We start from the raw sequence: 22,230 nt of genomic DNA, 5'->3' as shown, positions 1-22,230 counted from the left end.
GCAGCATAATGTGAAAAATAAACAATGGGTTAAGTTAGAAGAAGATATGATAGGGGCGAAATTAAAATATCTACTGTGGATAAAACCTAATTTAAGACCAAAAGAGAAGGAGTTACCTATCTTTGTAAAAACCACATTAAAAACCTGAGATTGTATAATAAAAAAAGGAAACCTATCTTCTATGATAGGACCTATGACTCCACTATTTGCTAATCCCGATTTTGAGCCAGCCTTGAAAGTCACAAAATACTTAAAATGGAATATGACTGAGCATGAACGGTTAATACAAATTTTGGTTGATGGGAAAGTGCCAATGTTCCAGGAATTGGGACATGAGTGTAAAAATAAATGGCTTCAATATTGCCAGCTGAGAACATTTATTGACCCAATTGTGACGATAATTAATAGGCAAATAACCAAATTTTAACAAATAGTAATACATAAAGATAAAGCGAATAAAAAAATATCCAACATTTATAATTTATTACTCCCTTCTGGAGATATTAAGGAAATAATAGGAGTAAAAAAATGGGAGGGAGAAACAGTTAAAATACTGCTGGAGAAAGAATGGGAAGAAATATTCGGTAGAATACATAAATTATCGATAGCAACCAAATATCAAGAAAATAATTATAAGATTGCAATAAGATGGTATAGGAGTCCAGTGGTAATAAATATAATAAATAAAGGGAACTCTGAAAATTGCTGGAGATATAAGGTAGAAAGGGGAACCATAGAACATATATGGTATAGCTGTAGTAAGATAAGAGGATTCTGGGATAAGATAATGGAAATATACCAGAAGGTGACAAGAATAGGGTTAAAACCAGATGTAAATATTGTGTTATTCTCCCGACACCAAAAACATTAAAACAGAAGGAGATTGAGTTTTTGCGTCATATGACTACAGTAGCAAAGGTAGTAATAGTAGGTAAATGGAAAATAAATGGTCCAACAGTAATGGAATGGGTGTGTGAGATGAGTGAAGTATACTATATGGAGAAAAAAATAAGAGAAGAAGGTTATGTAGAAAATCAGATTTAAATTTTTTGGAAAAGATGAGAGGAGTTCTGCACCTCAGGGAAATTGAAAGAATATATTTAAAGGGGAGGAGAAGGGGGAGGGAGGGGAGTGTTTAGATTTTCTTTTCTTTTTTTTTTAGGTGATTGTTGGATAAATGTTAATATGTTGTGAGACTTACCCATTGGATAAATGTTAATGTAATGTATGTTTTAAAATATAAATAAAAATAAATTTGAAACAAAAGATAATGTTATAGTAGATTGAATGAAAAGATACACAGTAATTTTGAAATATCTACAGCAAAAAAGTATAGTATCATAACAATATTAGATAGTTTAGGTGTCATGTAACAAGCCTACAATGTTTCTATTGGTCACTGGGGTAATTTAAGTCATGCACCCCCTAGAACTTTCATATGACCAAGAAACTAAAGCCGCGTACACACGGGCGGACTGTCTGGCCAACTTAGTCTGCCGAAACACATTTCAGCGCACAGTCCACTCGTGTGTGGGCTTCAGCGGACTTTTTCAGCGTGCAGTCTGGCGGACTAAGTATTTCGGAATTTCCGTAATACTGTCCGTCGGACTCGCATTCCGTGTATGCCAGTCCGCCGTACTTTTGAAATGAGCGGACTTTTCCCGCCCAGAAAAGTCCGCTCATTTCGAGCGGGTATCCAGGTAGGCGGGGCCCATGAAGGAGACGTTGCTGGCCCCACCGCCTGGTATGGACTTAAAGGGGAACCCAACGCCGAAAAAAATCGGCGTGGGGGTCCCCCCCAAGTCCACAACAGACCCTTATCCGAGCACGCTACCCGGCCGGCCAGGAAAGGGGGGCGAGCGAGCGCCCCCCCTCCTGAGCCGTACCAGGCCGCGTGCCCTCAACATGGGGGGTGCCTTGGGGAAGGGGGAGCCGCGCGGCCCCCCCACCCCAAAGCACCTTGTCCCCATGTTGATGAGGACAAGGGCCTCTTCCTGACAACCCTGGCCGTTGGTTGTCGGGGTCTGCAGGCGGGGGGCTTATCGGAACCCGGGAGCCCCCTTTAATAAGGGGGCCCCCGGATACCGGCCCCCCACCCTATGTGAATGAGTATGAGGTACAATGTACCCCTACCCATTCACCTGTAAAATAAAAGTACAAAAAAAACACAACACACGAGATAAAATACTTTATTGCACAGCTCCGGGGGTCTTCCGTCTTACCTGTAGGTCAAAGTGGTTTGTAAGGGTTTAAAACCACTTTAATGTCTAAACTGCTGGCAACAAAAGTGAGTACACTTCCAAATGAAAATGTCCAAACCAGGCCCAAAGTGTCAATATTTTGTGTGGCCACCATTATTGTATAGCACTGCCTTAACCCTCTTGGGCATGGAGTTCATCAGAGATTCATGGGTTGTCACTGGTGTCCTCTTCCACTCCTCCATGACAACATCAAGGATCTGGTGGATGTTAGAGAGCTTGCACTCCTCCACCTTCCCTTTGAGGATGCCCCACAGATGCGCAATAAGGTTTAGGTCTGGAGACATGGTTGGCCAGTCCATTACCTTTACCCTCAGCTTCTTTAGCAAGGCAGTGGTCATCTTGGAGGTGTGTTTTGGGTCGTTATCATGTTGGAATAATGCCCTATGGCCCAGTCTCTGAAGGGAGAGGATTATGCTCTGCTTCAGTATGTCACAGTACATGTTGACATTCATGGTTTCCTCAATGAACTGTAGCTCCCCAGTGCTGGCAGCACTCATGTAGCCTCAGACCATGACACTCCCACCACTATGCTTGACTGTAGGCAAGACACACTTGTCTTTTTACTCCTCACCTGGTTGACGTTGATGCAGTGTGCGGTGTATGGTGTAAGCACTGACAGGCTGACCCCCCCCCCCCCCCCCCACACCCCTTCAACCTCTGCAGAAATGCTGCCAGCACTCATACATCTATTTCCTAAAGGAAACCTCTGGATATGATGCTGAGCACATGCACTCAACTTCTTTGGTCAACCATGGAGAGGCCTGTTCTGAGTGGAACCTGTCCTGTTAAACTGCTGTGTAGTCTTGGCCACCATGCTGCAGCTCAGTTTCAGGGTCTTGGCAATCTTCTTATAGCCTAGAACATCTTTATGTAGAGCAACAATTCTTTTTTTCAGATCCTCTGAGAGTTTTTTGCCCTGAGGTGCCTTGTTGAACTTCCAGGGACCAGTATGAGAGAGTGAGAGCGATAACACCAAATTTAACACACCTACTCCCCATTCACACCTGAGACCTTATAATACTAATGTGTCACATGACACCAAGGAGGGAAAATGGCTAATTGGGCCCAATTTGGACATTTTTTCTTAGGGGTGTACTCACTTTTGTTGCCAGCATTTTAGACATTATTAGCTGTGTGTTTATGTTATGTTATTTTGAGGGGACAGCAAATCTACGCTGTTATACAATCTGTACACTCACTACATTGTAGCAAAGTGTCATTTCTTCAGTGTTGTCACATGAAAAGATATAGTAAAATATTGACAAAAATGTGAGGGGTGTACTCACTTTTGTGAGATAATGTATACATTTATGGATTGGCACATAGAGATTAGTGAAATGGGAATGGGATGGTAAAATAAGTTGTTTATTAATATAATTATGTATATATACTGTATTTTTTTCTTTTACCTGTTTTAAGCTACGCTTTAGTGCGTCAATAACCTGTACAGGTACCATTTACTATGTGTATAATCATGCATCAATTGTCTCAAGTATCTGCATAATATGTAAAAACTCCTTGTTGGAGTATCAATGAATGTGTATTATTCGGTTCCAATGAATTGTAAAAACTATTGATATACAGCATAATGCAATGAATTTAAAAAAAGGTGTTTTACTTAATTATTTTCTTTACTTCCCTGTGCTTCATGCAAAGACCCACCCCTTGCTCCCTTTTTTAATACATATACTGTATGTTTTTATACTTGGTATATTGTAATAAGAAAATTATTTTAAATCTATTTTTTTTAATGAATATTTCACAGAACATAAGTGAAAAAACATGTAGAAAAATAGTCACACAGACAAGCACTTCTTCAGCTTATTACACAGTCTTGAGGATTATTCAATAACAAAGTCTGTATACAATAGACATGTAAACCAAGGTAAAAAATATGACATATAAAGTATATCTTGTTAGATCAAGAGTGAGGAACACCACTCCCCTGCCCAATCACCCCAACTGGGAATACACTGCGCTCAGGAGGAGAGCAGCGACCCCCAGCCCTCTTTTGGGGGTTGTTGTATTGTTTTTATTGTTAGATAAGGTCTAGTGTTAGACTAAGTAGTATATGAAAAATAAATTTGTGTTGGAAAAAGAAAAAAGTAAGAACTATAAAATATAAAAGTATAAAATAATATAAAATAAAATTAGGAAAAAAAGAAAAACACAGTCAGATAGTTACTTCCCTTTGGTAGTACGTATGTTTTATAAGTGATACATTTAGGTCTTATGTTTCATTGTGTACCAATCAACCCATTTTCCCCATATTTTTGGTGCTTTACTGTAATTGTTTTGGGTTGATGCATATAACATCTCGTACGCTGCATGAGTGTTAGTCGTATTTATTACTTCATGTAGAGACAGGGTTTGCTGATCTCTCCAATGGCACATTATCATTAATTGTGCACTCAGAAGAATGTGCACAGCTATGGTCCTTTATTCTGGTGGAATTAACTCTGTGTCTAAGGATAAAATTCCATTTCCCGGTGACATGGGTACTTTAATATAAAATTCTTGTGAAATGACTCCATATACTCCTTTCCAAAAGGAGATTATAGTAGGGCAAGACCAAAGTATATGGTACAATGTTCCCACAGCACCACAGTTCCTCCAGCAGGTATTGGAACTTTGTGGTGAGAATTTAGCTATTCTATGGGGTGTCAGATACCATCTGAAGAGAATTTCCTGCGATAATTCCCATAAGTTTACACTCTTTGTTGCAGCGTACGTGATGTGAAGTGGCTTTCGCCATTGTTCCAGAGAGTAAGCCCTTGTATAGGGATGAGCTTCGAGTTCGAGTCGAACTCATGTTCGACTCGAACATTGCCTGTGCGCCTGTTCAGCGAACAGTGAACAATTTGGGCTGTTCGCAGCAAATTCGAAAAGCCGGAACACCCTATACAAGTCTATGGGAGAAATCTAAAGTGCTCATTTTAAAGGGTAATATGCAAGTTACTGTCCTAAAAACAGTTTTGGGACCTGGGTCCTGCCCCAGGGGACATGGATCAATGCAAAAAAAAGTTTTAAAAACGGCCGTTTTTTCAGGAGCAGTGATTTTAATAATGATTAAAGTGAAACAATAAAAGTGTAATATTCCTTTAAATGTCGTAGCTGGGGGGTATCTATAGTATGCCTGTGAAGGGGCGCATGTTTCTGGTGCTTAGAACTGTCCCTGCACAAAGTGTCATTTGTGCAGGAAAAAAAGTATTTTAAAATCACTTGCGGCTAAATTGTCGGCAATTGTCGGCGGGGCCACCGCCCTCCTAATATAAGAAACGTCAGCACTGGGATCTCTGCAGTGTCTCCGGAGTGGAGACAGAAGACATATGTATGGACAGAGCTGGACTGAGAGATCCCCCGTCGCTGGATATGATCATCCATCGCTGGACCCCGGAGACCTGTCGCTGGATAGCAAGAGTGGATTAGCACCGTTGGAATCTTTTTTTTTTTTTTTTTTAATAAAGGAATTTTTCAAAAGTGTGTTTGTCTTATTTAACCATTTTTACACTTTCTTTGTGAAATGGTAGGGGTACTTTTGTACTCCCTTACCATTTCAAACAGGGGGGGGCGGGATATGGGGGTCCCCTTGTTAAAGGGGGCTTCCAGATTCTGATAAGCCCCCCGCCCGCAGACCCTCACAACCACCGGCTAGGGTTGTGAGGATGAGGCCCTTGTCCTCATCAACATGGGGACAAGGTGCTTTGAGGGGTCACAGACCCCCAAAGCATCCTCCCAATGTTGAGGGTATATGGCCTGGTACGGTTCAGGAGGGAGGGGGGCCGCTCTCTCGTCCCCCCTCTTTTCCTGCGGCCTACCAGGTTGCGTGCTCGGATAAAGGGTCTGGTATGGATTTTTAGGGGGACCCCCACGTCAATTTTTTTTAAAAATTTGATGCGGGGTTCCCCTTAATATCCATATCAGACCTGAAGGGTCTGGTATGGATATTTAGGGGGACCCCCACATCAATTTTTTTTTAAATTTGACACGGGGTTCCCCTTAATATCCATGTCAGACCTGAAGGGCCTGGTAATTGAATTTAGGGGAACCCCCACGCTTTTTTTTTTTTTTTATCAATGAATGAATGAATTGTCGGCTAATACAGAGAACACTCATTGAGTGTTCTCTGTATTACGGGGAGCCGACAATTTAGCCGCAAGTGATTTTAAAAGACTTTTTTTCCTGCACAAATGACACTTTGTGCAGGGACAGTTCTAAGCACCAGAAACATGCGCCCCTTCACAGGCATACTATAGATACCCACCAGCTACGAAATTTAAAGGAATATTACACTTTTATTGTTTCACTTTAATCATTATTAAAATCACTGCTCCTGAAAAAACTGCAGTTTTTAAAACTTTTTTTTGCATTGATCCATGTCCCCTGGGGCAGGACCCAGGTCCCCAAACTTTTTAGGACAGTAACTTGCATATTACCCTTTAAAAAGAGCACTTTAGATTGTGAACGTTCGAGTCCCATAGACTTTAATAGGGTTCTAAAGTTCACACGAAGTTTAGGTCTGTTCGCAGGTTCTGGTGCAAACCGAACAGGGGGGTGTTTGGCTCATCCCTACCCTTGTACACATGGTCGGGCCTTCTGATGGAAAATGTCCGATCAGACCGTGTTGCCGGATAATCTGACCGTGTGTGGGCTCCATCGGACTGTTTCCGTCGGAATATCCGACCAACCAAGTTAGAGAGCTGTATATAAAATTTTCCGACAACATGATCTGATGTGCGTCAGTTCCGATCGTGTGTAGCCTGGTCCGATGGACAAGGTGCCACGCATGCTCAGAAAAAATTCTGAGATGGAAGCGCTCGGTCAGATAAAACTATCGCTCGTAATTGATTAGCACATTCGTCACGCTGCAATGTTAAAAATTCTTTAATGCTGCGCATTCTCTTTTTCTTTAGAATGCTACAAGAAATAAGTTGTTTTGCTGCTCATATTCACACACACCTCTCCAAAACGTATTTCTTTATTCTTTTTCCTCATTTCATGAATACAATATTTTAATTCGTCACATCTCCCCAATCATTTTTTTTTTGGTTTTAAACTTTGTGGTTATTTTTTTTTAATCAACATCTCCTTTTTTGACAGTTTGCTCATCTTCAGAATTTTTTGGTGTGTTTTGTGTGTCAACTTACCACAACACCATTATTATCTTTTTATTTTATTGTTTTCTTTTTTAATCTAGAGGAGGTTGTTTGGTGTTGGTGCCCCTTGTTATTAATTTGACTTTGTAGTTTTGAAATGTACCCGCCTACTCACAAATAAACTGTCCTTTTTGAAGTAAAACACATAGGCAAGTATTTCTTGAACAAAAAATTATTACCTTTATTTAGGTGTCAAACAAATAAACAGGAAGGCAACACTGGAGAAACTGGTCAATTTGGCTAAGCCTTTGGCACCCAGGGCAGACATGAAATAATTTGAAAATTGGTGGCCTGAGGAGTACATATCTCAGGGAGAGCAGTCTGGTGCAGAAGTCCAAGAGATCAGGAAGAGCAGATGCCATCTATGTCCCCAGGCTGTGGTCCTACAAGAGGCTGCATCTTCTGTCAGACCAGACTGAACCCAGACCATCACTCTCTGGTCTTCCTTGGGCACTTCCCTCCAGGCTTCCTTTGAGGCTGTGGCTCTGCTCTTGTAAATGTGGCAGGAGGAGGAGGGCGATTGTCGACCTCCCAGCTGCCACTTGCCACAGCCTTCTCCTGGCTGAGGTCTTCCTGTGTATGAAAATGGGACATAGTTTTAGTTTTTTGGTCATCAGTCACACAATTTTGTTCTCATGACTGTTGCAAATTGAATGTTACCAAATAGAACAGACTAACAGTCTGAGCCCAGCATTTTTCATTCTTGTCCCAATCATTTTTGGTCACTACTGTATATTCATATGTAAACCACTTTGTTAAATCACAACTTACTGATCAATAATAACATCTAGTTAACATCATTAAATGTACGACAAGAAATATGTTCAACAATGCTATACCTGTCTCAAGCTGGGCCCCTCCACATGTTGCTGCCTGGAAGGCCCAGGTTGGACATTGGAAGCCTCAGCTTTGGGTAAAGGAAGCCTTGAAGGAAGACAGTAGAGTGGTGGCGTGGGTTCCCCCTGGTCTGCCAGAAAATGCAGCCTCTCGTAGTACACCATCCTGGGGACATATATGGCATCTGGCTCTCCTAATCTCAGGGAAAAACTGTACCCTACTGACAGCCACGTTTTTCAAAGATACTGATCGTAACGCATTTATCCCACGTGACAGTTGCCACCATAAAGCGTGGCTACAGTCCGTTCGGAAGAGCCAGTTCATCAGAATGAGGCGTAACTGCTCCCGGGAGGATGATTTTGATGCGCAGGCCGGGGTTCTTGTAGAGAGATTACTGGCTAAAGGTTATGATGAACAAGATTTTAAAGAAAAATTGAGAGAAGTACGAGAGATTGACCGTAGCCTCTTACTCAAAGAGAGAACAGAGGTGGAGGGGAATAATATTAACAGCAATTTTCAATGCCCATTTGTTACTAGATTCTCTCAACAACACTTTTCGGTCAAAAAGATTATGCGTAAACACTGGCACATAATCAAAAATGACCAAATGCTGGGTTCATTCCTCCCGGAGAAGCCACAGGTGGTGTTTAGGGGTGTACCATCTATTAGACAAAAAATCGCACCCAATGTGTGCGACCCCCCGACAATTACACCTATGTTTTTTCAGAATCCGATAGGGTTTTTTAAATGTAATAAGTGTTGTGTATGTTCCATTAATAATATAAAGATAAAGAAAACAACAGAATTTTGTTCAGGAAACACTAAACAGATCTTCCCCATTAAATCATTTATAACCTGTTCCACAGAGGGAGTGGTATATCTCCTAACTTGCCCCTGTGGGCTCCACTATGTGGGTCGTACATTACGCCCTCTCCAGGTGAGGTTAGGGGAGCATTTGGGTAACATTAGAAGGGGATTCAAAGGACACCCGGTTTCGAAACATTACTTGGAAGTACATGATCATGACCTTCGGGGAACATCCCTCTTGGGAATCGATAAATTACAGTTACCCTGGAGAGGAGGCCCTAAAAAGAGGGCAATTTCAAAACTCGAAATGAGTTGGATATATAAAATCAAGAGCCTTAAACCTTTTGGACTCAACGTAGATATAGAAATTAATGCTTTTATAGATAACGCGTGAGGGGTTATGAATTACATTTGATATATAATATAAATATGTCTGTTTGGGGGAACGTTTTATTTATTTATTTTTGTTTGTTTATTTTTGTCCCTTTTTTTCATATGCTTTTTGTGTCTCCTCTTATTATTTTTTTGAACTAAATGAGGACAGACCACTTCCTTCTATTTATATTCTTAAAAAATGGTTTCCTAATGGGAATTGGACACCGTGGGCCATTCGAACGAGAGTAGTCACACACTTTTCGATATGTGCTTTCCACTCAGAGGTGTGCAGTTCAGATATAGGTTCAATCCATAAGAAAATAGAGCTCGAGCTTGGGCGTTGTTTCAGACCCGTCCCGCGTTTGGTCTCCATGGAAATGGCGACCTGGGCGGGACCAATGGTTTGTGAGACGAGGGATTCGGTTCATTTCCATAACCTTCGAAAAAATGGTAACCGTTCGGAAGTGAGGCTTGGTTTGGCCGGAATGCCGACCCTCACCTCTTTCGAACATAATCGAGGCTTGGTTTAGTCGTAACGCTTTGTTTGAGACCTGGACCGCGTATGGTCTCCATGAAAATGGCGACCTGGGCGGGACCAATGATTTGTGAGACGAGGGATTCGGTTAATTTCTATAACCTTTGAAAAAATGGTAGCCGTTCGGAAGTGAGGCTTGGTTCGGCCGGAATGCCGACCCTCACCTCTTTCGAACGCAATCGAGGCTTGGTTTAGTCGTAACGCTATTTAAACGTGATGGATCAGCATATCACCTGTGCCCCAGGAGGATGTAAGTTTTTACGAAACATGTCGGGCTGTTTGTGCTGATACCACCACGCTTAGAATATTCCCTAGCACGGGTGTATATTTGTTCTTATTTTTAACCGTTTTTTATGCATATTTTTATTTTTACTTGTTAGAATCAGACCGATTCGGTCATACCTTTGGTCTACTGTATATTAAAAAGTTTTTCTAGAATCGGACCTATTCGGTCATATTTTTGGTCTGCTGTATGTTAGAAAAAGTTCTTTTAATAAATTGCCGACTGCCTAACGGTACGTTCACGATCGGAGTCCTTCTTTGTTTTCCCCTTCCCTTTACTCGTGGGCGAGAGGCCCGAGTATCTTGTGTTTTACTACAGGTTTGCGTATTGAAAAACCTTGACATCGGACGATTCGCTGGGGAGCTATAAACAAACTCCAGACGTACAGAGAGATTGGATAGCCACTATCTACGGTGTTCGAGAAGGGAAGGAGGACGTACGGAATTGTTGTAATCTAGGCTGGTTACTTCCGTATGATCCGCATCTATCCATGCGTCTAGTAGCACACCGGAATGGATTACACGCAAAAAAACCCTGCAGAGGGCTGTCTGCTCGCGCTAACGACTCCATTGACTGGGAGTCCACCCATTGTGGTAAGAGTCAAACTTTTTTCAGCTCTGGATTTGTAAGAAGATTACACTGAATTCGTAAAAAGGATCGATTTCCCTATTCATTGGTTTTTCTTGGAAACAGAGAGCCCCTTATTACAAAAGACTCCTTCTTTCTTGATTGAACTTTACACAGGATGTTTTTTGATTTGTAATCTCATCGATTTGTATTCGATTTCTCACTTTCATCTTTCATGTAATTTTAGCGCAACTTTATATATACAATTTTTTCTGAGTTTTTCCATATCTTGATATTAGATGGTTTTTAGTTGCAGCTTTTAGGTTTACCCCAAGTGCGATATTTTTGTTTTTTTGTTTTTTATACCAAATAGAACAGACTAACAGTCTGAGCCCAGCATTTTTCATTCTTGTCCCAATCATTTTTGGTCACTACTGTATATTCATATGTAAACCACTTTGTTAAATCACAACTTACTGATCAATAATAACATCTAGTTAACATCATTAAATGTACGACAAGAAATATGTTCAACAATGCTATACCTGTCTCAAGCTGGGCCCCTCCACATGTTGCTGCCTGGAAGGCCCAGGTTGGACATTGGAAGCCTCAGCTGGGGGTAAAGGAAGCCTTGAAGGAAGACAGTAGAGTGGTGGCGTGGGTTCCCCCTGGTCTGCCAGAAAATGCAGCCTCTCGTAGTACACCATCCTGGGGACATATATGGCATCTGGCTCTCCTAATCTCAGGGAATCCTGGAACTTCTTGCGCTCCCTGAAATATATACTCCTCAGGGCACCAATTTTGGCCTTCACATAGGTCATGTCTGCCATGGGGACCATGATCTTCACCAAACCAAGCAGTTTCTCCAGCGCTGCCTTCCTCTTTCTTAGATCCTTATAAAAAGGGTTGTTCATCTGCCACAGCCAGGGCAGCTCCCTGAGCAGATCAATGAATAGCGCCATAAAATGTGATTCTTTGAAGGGATCCATCTTGTCTGCAAGACATAACACAACACAAACCCTAATAATAATGTCAGGCTAAACTCTCCTAATCTTGTCCCAACATAGGCCTATATAGAAGCAGTATAGACTAGTGATGTACCAAGTTAAAATTGTACCTTCGTGTGAATGATCGGCTCCTCACTACACATGCGTGTTGCGTTTTATATACAGTGTGCATGCGTGAAACTCTGCCTGCCCCTGATGTTCTTTCTAGACTATTCCCCGCCCCTTCTCTTTTGGTGCAGTGGGGAGAGCACATGGCGGAGACACAGCAGGTGCACACTAATAATTCCACTAACAAGGAGGAGGACGAGGAAAGCCCAGAGCCTGAAACGTCCCGATCACAGAGGAGAAGATTTAAGGCCTCAAATATGTGTTTTGGAGAGATGGTGGACATATTGAAGAGGAACGACTATGATGGGAAGTATGGACCTTACCCAAATCCAAATGTCAGAAAGGCCAAGATCATGACTAAAGTTGTGAAGAGTCTTCAGAAGAATTTTAGGGTACAACGATCCAAGGATCAACTGAGGAACTGCTGGTCAGACCTGAAACTGAGGGAGCACGATCAGTACAGAAGGATCAAGCGAGTTCTTCAAAAAAGTAAGTAGTTTTCGTGTGTTCATATTATTATTATTGCTTGAATACTGCTCCATGTGCTTTGATTTAATGTTGTACAGTTTAAAATGGCCACTTTTGACCTCATGTTCATGGGTTCAATCGTTCGTAATAAACATCATTCGTTAGCCCACTCCAAAAACGAACTTGCACTTGACTACATTTGTTCACTCAACAGGTAAGTATTCCAGCTTTAGAAAGTGTCAAAAATAATGTTTTCACCTTTGAACTCTGCCAAAAAACAATTGTACGACACTTCCAAGCAATGTTTCATATTCCTATTTCTGCCCTCAAATATCTGTATGCTAAGTATTCCTTTTTTAAATTCTCATAGGGGAGAGAAGACTCGGGACGTCTGAGGACACCAGGGACCCCACATCTCCCAAAGAAGTGGAAATACCAAAAGCACAAGCAGAGGAGGAGGAGGAAGGAGAGATTGTTGAAATTGGCGAAATTGGCACTCCAACAGGTGAGTGTCAGAGACCACAGCTTCAGTTAAGCTAATCAATGTATGCCTGCACATTTATAATATATGGTGTGATTTTTATGCCTGCATATTTATAATACATGGTGTTTTTTTTTTGGTTTCTTTTTAGGTGATGTGGATGTTGTGGAAGAAGAATCCCATTTTACCAGTGAAAGTGCCCAGATCCTCATTGGGGAGATAATGGGGTGCAATCGCGATTTAGAGAATATCCAGAAAAAACATCAATGATGTTCAACAATAAATGAAGAACATCATTGATGTTTTAGGGAGAATCTGAAACACCCAAAAATAGCTAGCATCCATTTTTAATTTAAAAAAACACTTTTATATTTTTAGAAAAGCCACATTTGGAAGATGCACACAGTCTGTCAACATGTGCTATCTCCCATCATGGGGGTGCAACCCCTTCCTTGCTACTAAAGTGGCTGAGATGAAGGGGTTTCACCCCCAAATCACGTACATTGAAACCCCATAATGGGATATAGCACATGTTGACATTAGGCATGGGATCAGGAACAAACTGGCCACTTTATGATTCTCAGTTTGTGTGCATCTTCAAAATTTGGCTTTTCCAGGGGTGACACCCCATCTGATGAAGGCAATATCAGCACAGTTTGTACATACTCATGTCTGATATTTCTTCACTTTTCAAAGTTGAACTTTGTACGTTCCTGTGTTCTGTATGATTATGATTCTGTTATGCTTTGATACATGCCTGTTTACGCAAAAATGCCAAGTTATAAAAATGTTATCCAAAATAATGTTTTATATACACCAAATATGTTGGTTTGTTGTAAAACTCTTTTCTAAACGCAGATGTGAATGTGCTTTGAGTAAAAAGTTAAATTATCAACAATGTGTGGCTTCCTTTTTCAATGTGCAAAAGCAGTATTTGTAGAAAAGTTGTTGTTTTCTGTGGCAATGGGTGTTATTTACTAAAGGCAAATCCACTTTGCACTCCAAGTGCAGTTTCAGGTGCACTTTTGCAGTGCATTTTGCAGTGCACTTGTAGTGCATAGTGGATTTGCCTTTAGTAAATAACACCCACAGTGATGCTTAAATTTCCCCAATCACGAAATTTTCATGACCCCACATATTTCTGCCATGGTGCTGAAAATGAACAATATTTTTGTCAGTAATGCACTACATACATTATCAACAAGAACAAGGTGTGTGTGTAGCAGACCCACAACATAATAAGATTATCTGAAGAAGCGACTGTCACCTCATCTCGCTCTGAACTTGGGTTTGTACTGTTGTAGAAAAAGGCCCAAAAAAACACCAAAAAAACCTAGGAGACACCTAAAACAAAGCCAAGCAGTAAATGAAAACAAAGATTATTGGAGTTTCAAAGAAAAATGTATTAAAAAAATATCTCTCAGACATTGTCTGGCATATCAATGGCCCCCCTACCCACAAAGTACTCCACATATCTTGATCTGACCTTGCGGGCACTTTGGGGGAGAAAGCCAAGACGAGCAGCTTCAAAGGCCGTGAGGTTCACATTTTCTGGCAAGTCTGCATCAGGGCCAACTGAGGCCACATAGTTTGCTGAATGTTTTTTCAAAAAATTGTGCAGAACGCAGCAGGCAAGCACAATATGATTTTGTTTATATTCCACCATGTGTATTGGAGTCAAAAATAGGCAGAACCGGCTGGTCATTATCCCAAAAGTGTTCTCCACTACTCTTCTGGCTCTGGCCAGCCATACATTAAATATCCTCTGATCCGGGGTGAGGGTCCTCATCAGGAAAGGTTGCATCAGATGATTTGCCAGAGCAAACGCCTGATCCACAACGAAAACAAAGGGGAGTCCTTCCATGTTCTCCTATGGAGGTGGCAAGCCCAGACTGCCACTCTAGAGATGCCAGTAGAACTCCGTCCGCGTGAACACTCCACCATCCGACATACGGCCATTTTTCCCCACGTCCACATACAGGAAGTCATATGTCACTGACACCACCGCCAACATCACAATACTATTCTACTCCTTGTAATTATAATAATAGGACCCCGAGTTGGGGGGAGGGATGATCCGGACGTGTTTCCCATCAATTGCACCTCCACAATTGGGAAAGTCCCAACGGCTGGCAAAGTGGGAGGCCACAGTCTGCTATTCCTGTGGCGTTGAAGGAAACTGGGGAGTCAAACAAGAAAAAAAATTGTCATTTTGCACATCAACATTGCAAGTAGATTAGGCACAAACATTTTTGGCCAAGATCATTATAACATTTTGGGAAATTAGTATTTAAAAGTATAAGGTCCCCTTATCAGATTCATCACCCCCCCCCCCCCCCCCATCTGATGTTTTGGACAGGTAACCCTCACCACTTCATTGAGAGCTGAATGCAGAAATACTGTGTGTGTTACACTATTGGCAGCCCCCTGGACAGGCAAGAAGTGTCATAATACAAAAAAAGGAAACACATTTTGACATTCTACTATTACCTATCAAGATAATAATAGGAGAAAAAAAAAAACTTTAAACAGTAGCATTTGAAAGTATTGAGGCAGGCCCTTGCACTACATGCTTTGGTGAATTCATCCATAAATCGGACCAGAAAAAAGGTAGGTATAGTGTGTATTGGGTTTGGCAATGTCAGCTGATAGAGGATTGCTATCAGCTGAACTAGCAGTTGGGGGGAGGGGGGGTTTCTAATGAGTTTGGCCCAACCAAAAAAAAAAAAATCTGGCACTGTGCATGAATTTAAGCACACACATCACATTTGTACTCATTTTAGGGAGTGTTTAGGGGAAAGCATTACTATGGAGCTAACAAAATACATTGCTAAGTGACTAGGCTATAGGTTTATGACCCCAGAAGAGCATGCTGGGGAAATTAATGAAGGCAAATATGCATGAAGGACAAAAAAGGAACTTGAAAGCTTCCAGCATGCATGAGGACAAAGGGGCTCAGCATATAAATTAGAGCATATTGCAATCATGGTAATTAGGGAATGAGGAAAGAAATCCAATACATTAGCAAACATTAAATACATAGAATGTGATGTTAAAGGAGAAAACTTACCTTCAAATAGTCATTCTGCAGGACAGGTCTCTGGAATAGTGATTCCCAGAGCCTGGGGGAGATGCCTGTCGATAACTTGAGGTCCTGAAGACTTCTCCCTGTCGCCAAGTAGCGCAACGTGGCAATGAGCCTCTGCTCCGGAGCGATGGCTTGCCACATGCAGGTATTCTGCCTGTTGATATAAGGGGACAGCAAAGCCAGCAGATGGTGAAAAACGAGGTCCGTCATCCGGAGATAATTCCTGAAATCATCAGTTATTATTCTCCCGGATCTCACGAAGCAAAGGCATGTGCGAGAACTGGTCACACTGGAGAAACCAATTCTTGGTCCACAAACTCCTCCTCGCCCTGTTCATGGACTGGGCTTGTGCCAAAGCTAAAAGCCCAATACCAAGCCCCTGCACAGCACGAACTCTACGACGAGTAAGTACACAAAACATGGCTTGAAAATGGTCGGCTGGTTAGAACGGACAAGAGAAGGCACCGATAAACAGCAAGGCCTGAAAGAACGAACTGAAAACCAGAAACCAACAGACAATAAGCAATGAAAATCAAAGCATACTATACCAAGATATAGTCCATAATGACCAACAAATGCTAACTGACTACACGCACTGATATAAGCAGATTACGCACTGATAACGCACCGACAAGCACAAACTGAAGAGCAGTAATGATCTGAAGCACAAATCTGAAAAGCGCAAATTGTCTCTAACCAAACTTCTACTAACACAAATAAACACGAGTTTAGCAGAAGGAGCCCAAATGGTGTCGGACATGGTGCTGAACTTCCCTTTTCTAGTCCGCACATCACCGCGTTCTTGGCAACCGGAAATTCCGACAACTTAGTCCGACCACGTGTATGCAACTCCACTTCCGGACCACGTCCAGACTAAATCCGTCGGAATTTATCCGACAAATTTTGTTGTCGGAATGTCCGACCGTGTGTACAAGGGCTTAGAGTGATCAGTTTGGCATATAGTTTCAGGTTGTTATTAAGTAATGATATCGGCCTGAAATTCTGTGGAAGAGATGGTTCCTTTCCTGGTTTCGGCAGGGTGATTACAAGTGCTTTCAACATTTCTGATGGGAAGGAGAAAGAGGCAGCTGCAGTGTTGAAAATATTGGTTAGGTGGGGTGTGAGGATGTACTTGAATGTTTTGTAGTATTCTCCTATATATCCATCAGGACCTGGGGACTTATTTAGTGGTAGCGTATCTATAGCATGAGACACTTCCTGGTTTGTGAAGGGAGAATTAAGGTGCTGTAGTTGTGTTGGGGTTAATTGGGGAAGAGACACTTTCTTCAGAAAGCCGTGTATAGCCTTGGGGGTTGGTTAAATGTTATTTGGATCATCTGGCAAGTTGTACAGAGATCCATAATAAAGGCTAAATGTGTCGGCAATTTTTTGTGGGTGTTGATGTTTATCTTTAGTGATTGGGTGTTGGATGTATAGTATCTTGGTTTTGTACCTGTAGCCCCGTAAGCGTTGTGCAAGGAGTTCCCCGCCCTGTTTCCATTTACATAATAGTTCATATTTAGACCATCTAGTAGACTTTTCAAAATTTCCTAATAACAGCAATAGAATATCATAACAGTGTTGAGATAATTGTTTATACATTTTGGGTGTTGGATTTTGTTTATTACTGATTTTTAATTTGTGGATTTGGTTTGTGAGATCCTGTATTTGCTGTTGGGGCTGCCCCTTCCTCCTTGCCCCCATTTTAATAAAGCTACCCCTCATGAATGCCTTATGGGCATTCCACGATGTAAACTTATCATCCACAGAATTCACATTATCGCTAAAATATTGCATTAAATGTTGTTCCAATATAGTTTTAGTAGGTTTTTCCTGTAAAAGAAGTGGGTTAGCTCTCCAGATGGGAACAGGGTTTGAGGAAAATGAGTCACTGATTGTCAGCACTACAGACGCGTGATCTGACCACGTAATATCATTTATGGATACTGCTACAATTCGTCACAAGGTCCATTTATCTACTAGGAACAGATCAATTTGTGAGTATGACCTGTGTGGTGAAGAAAAAAAAGTGAAGTCTTTTTCCTCTGCGTGAAGGCGTCAAATATGTTTTGCTGATGTATGGTGTTTTGAAGCATTTGGGTTTTTTCTGATGGGGGTAAAAGTGGAATCAAGGTGTGAGTCTGGGATAATATTTTTTTCCCCAATTCACACACACTTTTTCCTCTTCACACAATCACTCCAGCTCATATTTTGAGGCCTCTTTTTGCTTTTTACGGTCACTTAACTTTTCACTTTACACGCAGATTTGCCTTGTGAGTTTGTGCCGGCCGGACGGCGCCGTGTGGGTTACCTCCGCTGATTCCAGGGGGCTGGCGGTGACCGACATCTAGCTACTGCCATGTTTCACCATTTCACATAATAATGTACTCTGGGTGGGGTTTTTTCTTATCGCCCCACCTGTATTGTAAGTCTGCTGATAACAGACCATTTCTATACCATTTTCATTTTTAGAGAAGACCCACGCTTGCTCCTGACGAGTGGTACCTCAGCCACGAAACGCGTAGAGCTATCAACTGTCATGTTTATCTTCAATTATGTCTAATCCCCCTTATATTTTATCAACGTTTTTCCCAATTGTATATCTGAGCCATTTGTCAGGCAGGCACTACCTTATATCTATGGTTTTATATTAACATGAATTTGGTGTACGGTGGAAAATTTTCCTGTGTTCATATTACTCTGTATAGTTGTTTCATTATTTTTACTTGATTGTACCAAATATTTTCTTACATGGAATTGATAATATTGAATGTATACTGTAATTATATTGATTAACTTTATAAACCAATTTATAAATTTTCCCAATTGCTCACCAAATTTTATCTCATTGCGCTCACACACTTCATGTAAAGTCCCACTTTTGTTGCTCTTCTCAATATATCATTATAGGGATGGAAACATATGATTTTACCAAATCATTGTTTCACTCAAAGTCCCATGGGATGGAAATAGGTGGCTTTACCAGGCCATAATTTCATAAAAGTCCCTAAATTCTTTCCTCCAATTAATTAGTCTGGGATAAGGTTGAAGTCTCCACATATCACCAGGGTTCCTTTTTGGTGGGCCTGTATTTTCCAAAAAGTTTTGTTAATAAAGCGTATTTGGTTGGAATTCGGGGCGTAAAGGTTCACAATAGTGTATGTTGAGGAGTTGATATCGCAAATTAATATTATGAACCATCCTTTGTGGGTCTGCAATCACTTCATGGAGTTGAAATGAGACAGTGTCTCATTGCAATAAGAACTCCTCTTTTTTATTTTAATCTGCATTTGCAGTAACGATATGGGGGAACTGTTTATTTGTGCATTTTGGGGGGCGGGGGCGAACTATTAAAATGCATTTCCTGAACACATAGGACATCACTTTTGAATTGTTTTTTTTTTTTTATCACAATAAAGTTTATTAAAGAGAATAAAGTAAAAAACAAAGGGGTGTAAGCATTACAGAAAATATATAACAAAAAAAAAGTAAATTATGGACATTATAGACATCAATATTTGTCGAAACAAGATCTTAAAGGTGAATCTTATGAATATAATCACAACAGTAATTAGGTTATAACAGCCAAAATATGAATATGAATAATGGTGAGTATAATCATATTAGTGTATTGTAATAGTCTGGGTATGAATGGTTGATGGTTTAGATATTATAGTGAAAAGTATACGTAGTAGAGTGGGGCATGTGACATGCAGTATAATGGAACTTTCCCAAAAATATTCTGTTATGACAGTAGAGAATATTCATGTGAACGTGTCATGTCATGAGATTGCGGTAGAATTGTGTCTTGCAGAAATTACGCCAGGGTACCCACATATGTCTAAATTGGGTGATAGAGCCCTTTTTGATTGCAATAATTTCTTCCATGTCATGGATAAGATGGATTTTACGGAGCCAGTCTCCAATTGAAGGTAGAGAGCTTGAATTCCAATGTAGTGGAATCAAATTTTTGGCTGCGTTGAGGAAGTGTCTAATTAGAGATTTTTTATATGAACCATATGATAGGCTGTTTATGTGCAGTAAGCACCAGGCTGCATCAAGGATTGAATGTGTGCCCGTGATGTGGTTGGTCCAATAGCGAACTTGGTTCCAGAAGGGTCTTAGGAGTTTACAATTACACCAAAGATGTAGAAAGGAGTCTGTTTCGGAACCACATCTCCAGCAGAATCTGGAATTTTGGTGAGACCAGTTATGTTTGGAGAGAGGTGTAATATACCATTGTGTGCGTATCTTATAAGAAACTTCTTGCATTTTTGTACTGAGTGCACATTTGTGTGTAAAGACATTTGCTTTTTCCCATTGTTTTGTGGAGAATTGGGCGTTAAGATCTTTTTCCCATTTGGTTTTATGAATTGTTGAGCTTCCTTCCATAATGACTTAAGCTTGACATGATGATTAAGTCCTTTGGAATTTATAGAAAGAAATGTCACCCCCATGTGGACAAAGTAGGTTTAGATGTTTGACATTCTGTGTTCAAGTAAGTTCTTTTGTGAGTGGAGAGTTCCCTCAAGTGGTCAGAGCTCGTATAGATTGTATTGTTAAGTGCTAGTGCAGACCAGAGATTTGTTGTACTCACAGTTAGAAGTGCAGGCATCTTTCCAGCCTGGCTGTGCTTGTGAAGTCTCTTTGGAGGTGTTGACCTGGGAGAAACAGTAGGGGCTTCATCTGAGAAATGTAAAGTAATCTGTAAGTTCTGACTGTGTTGGAAAAATATAACAAGAAAAAAAATAAAACTGACTATGAACATAAAAACTTGAACTTTGAATAACATGTTTAAACTTGTCAAGTGAACATTGTGATCCAAGTATGGGTATTGCATACCTGTATACAGAATGTTGCTGCTCAAGTAGTATTGGGGGGGGGGGGTGAGTTTGTGAGCCAAGAGAGGCTACTCTGCCCATAGAACAGAAGATAATACTTATTAGCTTTCCAGGTATTCAGTGCCTTTTAGCATTTTTAGCCGTTACCTTTGATCTGCATGGGGAATGCTCCTAGGGGAGTCAGGCCTGCTGACAGGCTCTGGAAGTATCTGCCATTCTTTTGAGCAGGGACAGACCTTTTTCCAGGGAGTCTATGGTGAGCGTATGACCCTCTTTGGTAATTTTTGTTTTTGTATTTGATCCAATGATTCCTGAGGGCTTTGGTAATTGTGTTGAGGCTTTTTTTTGGAGAGTGCATTGCGATAGATCTGCAAAGAATTGTAGATTTTGATGCTGTGGAGGAATATTATCCTCAGTGCGCATTGCAGACATTCATTTTTCTTTTGCATGGTAAAAATGTAACCGTAGTATTACATCCCTAGGGATCTGATCGGGGAGTTATGAAGGTTTAGGCAGGCGATGGATCCTGTCTATGATCACATCTAGAGTAGTGACAGAGTAGTGGCATACTCACGCAGGTCTCCTTGCTGTACAGACTCTGGGGTCCCTCTGATTTTTAGATTGTTCCTTTATCTACTTCAGCCATTTTAGATTTGAGCCCTTCTATTACCTCCTCTTTTTCATCATGGGCATCTACCAAATCGTTCACAGTATCTGCAAACTCCCCCATCTTGTTTTCAATGTGTCCCACTCTGACATGATGTTTTGCATGCAAAAGTTAAAGGAGATACAGGCTTTAGAATCCAGTTTGTATTGAGCTCCTTAGGAACAGCAACATGTCCTTTTTCACTGTGTCCATAACTGGCTGATTATTCGTTGGGAACACCTCTATGCTGTCAGGCAGCTCTCTAGTGTCCTCCCCAGAGTCAGTGCTGGGGCTGGCTGTGGGGCTACATCCAGAGCCATCCATCCAGAATTTGGCTCTAGCTGGGCTTGCAGACTAAGGGGTATTAGAGTAGGATTGCTAGCTGTCTGGGGACCCACTATTTTTGCTGACAGATGCAGAGTTAGCAGAGGTGGAGTGTGTGTTGTGGGCCGGGGTGGATGAACGTCCGGTGCCATCTTGCATACCTCCATGTGTCTGTCATGAAACAAAATATGTCAGTTTCTGGGGCTTCCTGAGGTATTTTCTTTTCCTGGCCATGGGCATGGATGCTGTGGTGTGCAGATCGCTCCATTTTGGGGTAAAAACCCCCTCTGGAAAGTCGCTATTAGTCGATGTTTATCTGTGAGGAGAGGAGCTCAGCTCTCACACATTCATCTAGCTCTGCAGCCGGCCACACCCCCTAAATGACTGTTTTTAAAAGAGAGCAGTTTCAGCAGGGGATTATGAGCAATACATTCTGAGATCCGGGG

The sequence above is a fragment of the Lithobates pipiens genome, unplaced genomic scaffold (genome assembly GCF_037356315.1).
Source record: "Lithobates pipiens isolate NorthernLeopardFrog02 unplaced genomic scaffold, aLitPip1_a1.2 Scaffold_18, whole genome shotgun sequence".
Classification (NCBI taxonomy): domain Eukaryota; kingdom Metazoa; phylum Chordata; class Amphibia; order Anura; family Ranidae; genus Lithobates; species Lithobates pipiens.
Note: the sequence above shows the minus strand (reverse complement) of the source record.